Here is a 9,144-nt window from a genome sequence, read left to right on the forward strand (position 1 = left end):
ATTATTCAACAGAGCTTAATAACTGCATTCCTAATGTAATTCATACTATACCTCTGAGAGAAAATGCTCCTTGAAATAAATCCAGACCAAGTTTCATTTGTAATGTTAATGTATTTTGCCAGAGAAGCCTCAGCTGTTACATTTCCCCACATGCAGGCCAGACCTAATGAGGTTTTTGTACTGGAGTGAAGAAAGATGGAAAGACACACATTCCATTTTTCATCTCAGTTCAGAAATAAAAATTACATTAGCCAGTTATAGTATGCCTATTAGTGTCACTTTGATAATTTTCTAATCCTTAGCATTTATAAAGTAGACCCTGAATTTTGAGACCACAAATCCTGATTGACATGTAATGATTCCTTTTTTTATTAACACAATGAGGTGGCCTGAGGAGCCTATAGAGATGCACTGTTCTATTAATACTTAATATCATAATCTAGAAATCAGATAAAATAACCAAAACCTTCTGAGCAAGAGCCAACTCAGTTCTTTTTCTTTAAAGTAAGGGAGTTAAATTAGTTTCTAGATAATGTTTCCTCAGGGTTATTGTTAGATTCAGGGAGTACTGATATGCTGGGGCTGCCAAGAGTGTAACTATTGAAGGAACAGAGAGTGCTGATAGGGCCCCTGTGAGGCTGAGAACAAAGAAGGTCAGTGACCCTTATCAGAAGTTTATGTTTGAAATTCGCCACTAAGCTAAAACCGGCCCCTGTTGCTATGCCAGGCCCTGTTGCTATGCTGTGTGCGACCTCCCTAGCCAATAGCTAAACTGCCACATCTGCTTCTGTATAATGCTTGCTCACTTAGGATATATAAGGACCTAGCTGTAAGCGCCAGGTGCGGCTTCCGTTTGCAGCTCCTCGTGAGCACGGTGTCTCCGGACATCTTGGGAGTTCGCCCCTGCGCAGGTTAAACTGGCCAATAAAGTAACATCTAAACTCCTGAAAGTCTCCGACCTTTGTTCTCATACCCAGTGGATGCAACATTTTGGGGGCTTGCCCGGGATTCTCCCTTGGCGGAGTTTTGGGTCAGAGACTGGAAGGACAGCTCGAGCTGAGTAAGTATTCACGGAGCATCCTCATTTGGTTTGGCTTTTGGGCTCCGGAGCACACAATCTTGAGGTAGTAGGTAGGACGCTGCCGGTAACCTACCCAGGGCTTTCAGAAGCGGGATGCTGCTCTCTGAAATTTGGATATTTAGATTTGTTAACTTTAGAGTGACCGGTCACATTAGGAATCCATTTTGCACTGCACTGTGCTGCGTTTTTTCTGAGCTCGAATGACTGAGTTGAGTGTGAGAGAGACAAGTGTGTTCCTTGTGTTAATAGTGTGTGTTGCCTGTATCCTACCCTTTCTCATTATTCCTGAGTCATCTAGGATGGGACAACAGGAGTCTGTGCCAGGATCCCCGCTCAAGTGCCTGTTGAAGAATTTTTCTGATTTCCAGAAGAGGGCTCAGGGGTACGGAGGTCCGCAGCTGAGTCCAGGTTTCCTCCGGACCTTGAGCCAGCTGGAATGGCCTGCATTTAATGTAGGATGGCCTATAGAGGGCACTTTTGACCTTCCAACTTTATTTGCTGTCATATCCACGGTCTATAGGGCTCCCCACCCAGACCAATACCTATATATAGATGTGTGGGTAGATATAGCCACCAAGCGGCCTAGGTACATCAGAAAGTGTCTGAAGGACAGCCAGCGGGGCTACAGGAAATGGGAAAGTTGGGAGGGTCAAAGAAAAGGAAAAGGGAGAAGCCCATTCCCAGACATGGCCTGGTGAACCGTCCAGACTTTACCCTGTTTTGCCTCCTCTGGGAGGCACAGCCATTTTGCCTCCTCCTCCGGGAGGCGCAGCCATTTTGCCTCCTCCTCCTCTGGGAGGCGCAGCCATTTTGCCTCCTCCTCCTCTGGGAGGCGCAGCCATTTTGCCTCTTCATCCAGGAGGAGCAGCCATTTTGCCTCTCCAGGAGGCACCGCTGGCACCAGATGCTGGCCCACAGGCACCTCCTCGCCTCATCTATCTGCCTTTATTCCACTAGTGATTTATACAATTGGAAACATCAGAATCCCCCATTTTCCGAGAAACCTCAGAGACTAATATCTCTCCTTGAGACCATTTTTGGGACCCATCAGCCCACATGGGACGATTGTCAGCAGATTTTACAAACCCTCTTCACTTCTGAAGAAAGGGACAGAATAATGAGAGAAGCTGCTAAGGCGGTATTGGGAGAAGAAAGGGAAACTCGGGAGGGAAGAAGAGAAACAGAAGATGCTCTCCCATCTCAACCTCCTACCTGGGACCCTAATACCACTTGGGGAAGGGACGTGCTTCTCCAGTATCGCTGGGCTCTGTTGAGGAGGCTCAAGGCAGCAGCTAGAAAGCCAACCAACTTCAGTAAGGTTAGTGAAGTCATTCAGGGAAGAGAGGAATCCCCAGCAGCCATTCTAGAAAGACTCATAGAGGCTTATAGAGTATATACCCCTCTAGATCCTGAGGCAGAAGAAAACAGGAGACTATTAAATATAGCCTTTGTGACTCAGGCCGCTTCAGATATTAGGAAAAAGCTTCAGAAGATTGAGGGGTTCGAGGGAGAGAATAGAAGCAAGCTATTAGAGATAGCCCAGAAGGTGTATGTCAATAGGGATGATCCAGAGGTTGGCAGGGCGAAGGAAGTTGTCAAAATTCTGATTGCTGCCCAGAAACCTCCTCCCAAAGGGAAAGGGAGACAGCAGAAGAGCCAGGGATGGCGAATAGCCAAAGATCAATGTGCCTATTCTAAGGAGAAAGGGCACTGGGAAAGAGAGTGTCCAAGGTTGAAGGCCGACAGCCAAGGGCCAAGACAGGACCCAGAGTTCTTGCTCCAAACCTTAGACTGACGGGGCCAGGGCTCCATTCCCGCCAGCTCCCAGGAGCCCATGGTCACCTTAACAGTTGAAGGAAAGCCAATAGACTTCCTAGTCGACACAGGAGCCACCTATTCAGTCCTAAAGAAACCACAGGGCCAGATGCAGAAGGCAACTACTAAGATAATAGGGGCAATGGGCAAAGCAGAAGCCTACCCATGGGCCACCGCAAGAATTACTGACTTAGGTCGAGGCACCATCACCCACTCTTTCCTAGTCATTCCAGACTGCCCTTACCCACTGCTTGGAAGGGACTTATTGCAGAAACTTCAGGCCACCATAACCTTCTGACGGGAGGAAAGCCCTATAGGGAACAAAGAGGCAGAGGTCAGCATAGAAGTAACTGTCCCACTGTCTGAAGAACACTTACTTGCCACCGTCCTAGAAAGTAAGGAGGCCAAGGAAGGGGTTCCAGATGCCCTGCGTGCCCGGGTACCTGAGGTTTGGGCAGAAACCAACCCCCCAGGTTTGGCCACCCACCAACCGCCTGTTCTGCTGCAACTGCTTAGCACTGCTAGACCGGTTAGGATCAGGCAGTACCCAGTCCCAACCCGAGCTAGACAGGGAATCGCCCGGCACTTGCAATGCCTGCTGGAGGCAGGCATCCTTCGAAGGTGCCAATCAGCCTGGAACACCCCGCTGCTTCCCGTCCAGAAACCGGGGACCCAAGACTATCGTCCGGTCCAGGACTTGCGGGAGGTGAATGCACAGGTAGAGACTATTCATCCCACGGTGCCCAATCGTATACCTTACTGAGCTCATTGCCCCCAACCCATACCTATTATTCTGTCCTGGATTTGAAGGATGCCTTCTTTTGTATTCCCCTGGTACCTCAGAGCCAAGGGATCTTTGCCTTTGAATAGAATGACCCAGATAATAGACTGGTGGGGCAGTTCACTTGGACCAGACTACCACAAGGGTTTAAGAATTTCCCCACCATTTTTAATGAAGCCCTCAGCAAAGATCTGCAGGCTTTCCGCTCCTCCCATCCATCGATTGTACTGCTCCAGTATGTGGATGACATCCTCATAGCTGCCAAGGACGAAGGAGACTGTGAAGAAGCCACCTCCGACCTGCTTCAAAATCTCGGGCAAATGGGGTATCAAGTCTCCACCAAGAAGGCCCAGATTGTGACGTAAACTGTTATTTAGGGTATAACTTACAGGGAGGGCAAAGGACATTGTCCAGCCAGCGAATTCAGACGGTCTTGCAGATCCCCGAGCCTACTAACAAGAGACAGGTGCAAGAATTCCTGGGTGCAGTAGGATACTGCCGACTGTGGATATTAGGCTTTGCAGAACTAGCTAAACCCCTGCACGAACTAACCAGGGGTAAGGAAGAGAAGTTCACATGGACAGATAAGGAGAAGCAAGTACTTAAAGAGGCCCTATTGACTGCCCCAGCTTTGGCCCTGCCAGATCTGGCCAAACCCTTTCAGCTATTTATAGCAGAAAAGGGAGGGGTAGCTCTAGGGGTACTGAGCCAGGAACTTGGGCCATAGAAGAGGCCTGTCGCCTATCTGTCCAAGCAACTTGATCCTGTAGCCTTGGGATGGCCAACATGTCTGAGGGCACTTACTGCCACCTCCATACTAGTCAAGGAGGCTAGTAAATTAACTTTAGGGCAGGACATCAAAGTCATTGAGGAACACTACATAGAGCAAGTGCTGCGCGCACCTCCTGACAGGTGGCTATCTAATGCGCGGCTAATGCAGTATCAGGCTCAGCTGCTGAACCCTCCATCTGTTCAGTTCCTCAAAACTGCTGCCCTGAACCCAGTGACTCCACTTTGGTCCACAGTTGCAAACAAATCCTTGACACAGTGACTGGCTCCCGCCCAGACTTAAGGGATCAAGCATACAGAAAGGCAGACCTGACCTTTACTGACAGGAGCAGTTTTATTAAGGATGGACAGCGACATGCAGGGGCAGCAGTGGCCATGGAAAATAAGGTCCTGTGGCAGAAAGCACTGCCCGCAGGAACATCTGCACAAAGGGCAGAACTAATAGGACTAACCCAAGCCTTACAGATAGCAGAGGGAAAAGTTGCCAACATCTATACTGACAGCCGGTATACATTCGCCACTGCCCATGTCCACAGAGCCATATACAAGGAGAGAGGCTTACTGACAGCAGGGGGGTAAAGACATTTAAAAATCGCAATGAAATTCTTGCCCTCCTAAACGCCATTTGGCTACCTACCAAAGTTACTGTCATCCACTGCAAAGGACACCAGAGAGGGGACTCGTCTATTGTAAAGGGTAACAACCTAGCAGACTCAGGTACAAGAGAGGCAGCCACTGGGCCACAAGAAAGCCTTCTGCCATTGCTGCCTAAGCCAATGCTCCCTGCTCCCTCCAGATCCTAGATATTCCCTAGAAGAAGAGCAGGAAGGGATGCAGTTGAAAGGGAAGAAAAATTAGCAGGGATAGATAGAGCTTCCTGACTCCCGGCTCTATTTACCCCAGGGAATAGTAAAAGAAATAGTAGGAAATATTTATACTAGTACCCATCTAGGACAAAACAAGCTAGAACAACTTATCAGGAAGTATTATGTAGGGCCCAACATCAGGGATATTGTCCACTCCATTGTCTCGAGGTGCAGCATCTGTGCCAGAGTAAATGCACAGAATAAGAAGCTACCCCCCTTTGTGAGGTATTGGGGAAAAGCTCCGGGAGAACTGTAGGAAATAGATTTCACAGAGATGACCCCTAGGAAGTCAGGTTATAAGTATCTATTAGTATTAGTAGACACCTTCTCAGGATAGGTAGAAGCATTCCCCACGCGAGGAGAGGCTGCTTCCACAGTCTGTAAAGTCTTATTAAGGAAAATTATACCTAGATATGGCATTCCCCTAGCCCTAGGATCAGACAATGGACCTGTATTCATATCCAAGATATCTCAAGAATTAGCCACTAAGTTAGGTGTTAATTGGACATTGCATTGCATTGCATTTATAGGCCCCAAAGTTCAGGACAGGTAGAAAGAATGAACAGGACTCTGAAGGAAACTATAATTAAGCTGAGAGGGGAGACTGGCAAAAACTGGGTTGAGCTTCTCCCTTTCACCCTTTTTAGAACCAGATGTACCCCCTATCTCAATAAATGGACCCCTTATGAAATCTTATTTGGGCAACCTGTTCCCCTTGTACCTCGATTGACCAGAGGGGAACTAGAGATTTCTAATCATAATTTCCTCAAGTCCTTGCAGGCCCTGCAACACATCAGAAGCGAGGTGCAGGCCCTCCAGAGATCAGCCCAATCGAATGCGGAACACAGCTCCCGACTACCGGAGCCTGGACAGTAGGTGTGGATTCTCAACCACTGACGGGGCAACCTTGAGTCGTGGTAGTATAGACCGTTCCAGGTGATCCTGAGTACACCCACAGCTATTAAGGTAGCTGAAAAGCCCTACTGGATCCACCTCTCCCACGTGAAGCTGGCCCAACCACCCGACGAAGGATCTCGGAGATGGCAAGTCAAGCGGACCCCTAGAGAGCCTCTAAAGCTCACCTTCTCCTCCACTTAGGACTGATAACTTTTTATTGTTTACCCAGCAAGGGACTAGAGTTGCAGGAATAGGTTTTAATCAGGACAGCAGATAGCACAGTTATAGCACAGAATAACACTTGGGATAATAACAACCCCATAACTCCCCAAGCTGACTTATCAAAGCTCTTTGAAGACAAGTTCTGTAATTCACCAGCAGCTTGGAGACATTCTGATTCAGCCAGGAGCCCTCTCACTGATGATTTGCCTAGCTCATACACCTTAGGTAATAGGTGTAACCCCAATGTAAAAAAATAGGGCTTTATAGTATACTCCACACTATGCTTGCCCCGAACCCCCTTCCGGACGGCATCGCATATACGGGTCTCACTCAGATTATTTTTGTAAAAAGTAGGGTTGTGAGACCCTAGTCAGTGAATTTCAATAGAGTCCATCAAAACCAGGTAATATACCTCGAGAAGCAAATAGACTCCCTAGTCGAGGTAGCCCTTCAGAATAGGAGAGGGCTAGACCTCCTCCTCCTTGAGCAAGGAGGACTGTGTGCTGCTTTAAAAAAAGAATGTTGTTTTTACGCTAACCACTCTGGAGTAACTAGAGAGAATATCAAGATACTTGCAAACAGATTAAAGAATAGGAACCTAGAAGAAGACAGCCCTAGCTGGTATGCCTCTATGTTCAAGACTTTTCCTTGGTTAACTACCCTCATATCTGCAATTGCTGGACCCCTCCTATTATTATTATTGGCTCTTACCTTTGGACCAATAATCCTTAATAAGCTCCTTCCATTCATAAAGGAGAGGATAGATGTAGTAAAGTTAATAGTTCTGTCCCAACCTTACAATAGTCTCCCCACTGATGAAGAATCAAGGGTTTGATTTATGCCCAAAAGAGATGGGGGAATGTTAGATTCAGGGAGTACTGATGATATGCTGGGGCTGCCAAGAGTGTAACTATTGAAGGAACAGGGAGTGCTGATAGGGCCCCTGTGAGGCTGAGAACAAAGAAGGTCAGTGACCCTTATCAGAAGTTTATGTTTGAAATTCGCCACTAAGCTAAAACCGGCCCCTGTTGCTATGCCAGGCCCTGTTGCTATGCTGTGTGCGACCTCCCTAGCCAATAGCTAAACTGCCACATCTGCTTCTGTATAATGCTTGCTCACTTAGGATATATAAGGACCTAGCTGTAAGCGCCAGGTGCGGCTTCCGTTTGCAGCTCCTCGTGAGCACGGTGTCTCCGGACATCTCGGGAGTTCGCCCCTGCGCAGGTTAAACTGGCCAATAAAGTAACATCTAAACTCCTGAAAGTCTCCGTTCTCGTACCCAGTGGATGCAACAGTTATGACTCAGGATGAAATCTTACTCATGGAAAGAAATACCATGATGTGGTTTCAAACCTATTTAGAAAACAATTTTTTTCCCTAAGTAATGGAAAATAGTAATTATGTAAACAACATCAAGCCATTGTCAGAAATATAGATTATTCATATCAAAAACCCTGAGTAAAATAGTATTTTACTTGTTTTGCATTTCCATACTTCATCCTCTTCATGTTACCCATTTGCAATTGCTAGAGTTTAATTGGACAAATCCTTTTTTCCCCATTTATCAGAGAGAAAGATAAAGAGAGGAAGGGAGGGGGGAAAGGGCAAGAGAGAACAAGGTGGGGAGGAAGAGAGAGAGAAAGAGAAGCATCAACTCATTGTTTCACTTAGTTGTTTTTGTTTCACTTAGTTGTGTTTCTCATAAGTGTCCTGACCAGAGGTGGAGTCAAGTTGATGCTTTATCCACTGAGCCACCCAGCCAGGGCTAATTGAATAAATCTTGATTCTACATTCAGCCTCCCATAAATGACACACTTCAGACTGTCTCAAATTGAGAGGTTTATGCATCTATTAATAACAATCCCTCTACTAACTTAAGTTCAAATGGCTTAGTTTAGAATTCATGGCCCTTTATGTTCAAGCCTTTGCCTGGCTTTCCATTCTTTTTTTTTTTTTTTCTGAAGTTGGAAACAGGGAGGCAGTCAGACAGACTCCTGCATGCGCCCAACTGGGATCCACCCAGCACGCCCACCAGGGGGCGATGCTCTGCCCATCTGGGGCACTGCTCTGTTGCATCCAGAGCCATTCTAGCACCTGAGGCAGAGGCCATAGAGCCATCCTCAGCGCCCGGGCCAACTTTGCTCCAATGGAGCCTTGGCTGCGTGAGGGAAAGAGAGAGACAGAGAGGAAGGAGAGGGGGAGGGGTGGAGAAGAAGATGGGCGCTTCTCCTGTGTGCCCTGGCCGGGAATCGAACCCAGGACTCCTGCACTCAAGGCCGACACTCTACCACTGAGCCAGCCAGCCAGGGCCTGGCTTTCCATTCTTATCATTAACTATTCCCTTACAATTAGTTACAATTTAATAAAAAATGCAGTTATCTAAAGCCATTCCATGCCTTTTTTTTTTTTCTTCTGGACCATTATCCATGCTCTTTGTTTTGTACCTGGAATAAACTTCCACTCAGCTACCTCTGTCTACCCTGTAAATTGAGATAAAATACCACCTTTTTATAATGATTTGCTTAAGTTCCTCAATTGGGAATAAATATTGAATGTATCATTTATATCTATAAATGATATAAATTATCTTTCAAATTCTAGAACCTTTCAGCATACTTATTGGCATCTTCTGTAGTGTAACACAGCACCTCACATAATAGAGTGTTCAGTAAAATATATAAGAGAGTAAATAA

At 46.8% G+C, this 9,144-nt stretch overlaps 1 non-coding gene across 1 annotated transcript; it reads right to left on the reverse strand.

Annotated features, from left to right (window-relative positions):
* Positions 1 to 8,685: 8,685 nt before the first annotated feature.
* TRNAS-UGA (transfer RNA serine (anticodon UGA)) lies at positions 8,686 to 8,761 on the reverse strand. Its single transcript has one exon. It is a non-coding gene; the product is annotated as a tRNA-Ser (tRNA).
* Between the last annotated feature and the right edge of the window lie 383 nt (positions 8,762 to 9,144).

The sequence above is a fragment of the Saccopteryx leptura genome, chromosome 12 (assembly GCF_036850995.1).
Source record: "Saccopteryx leptura isolate mSacLep1 chromosome 12, mSacLep1_pri_phased_curated, whole genome shotgun sequence".
NCBI classification, from domain to species: domain Eukaryota; kingdom Metazoa; phylum Chordata; class Mammalia; order Chiroptera; family Emballonuridae; genus Saccopteryx; species Saccopteryx leptura.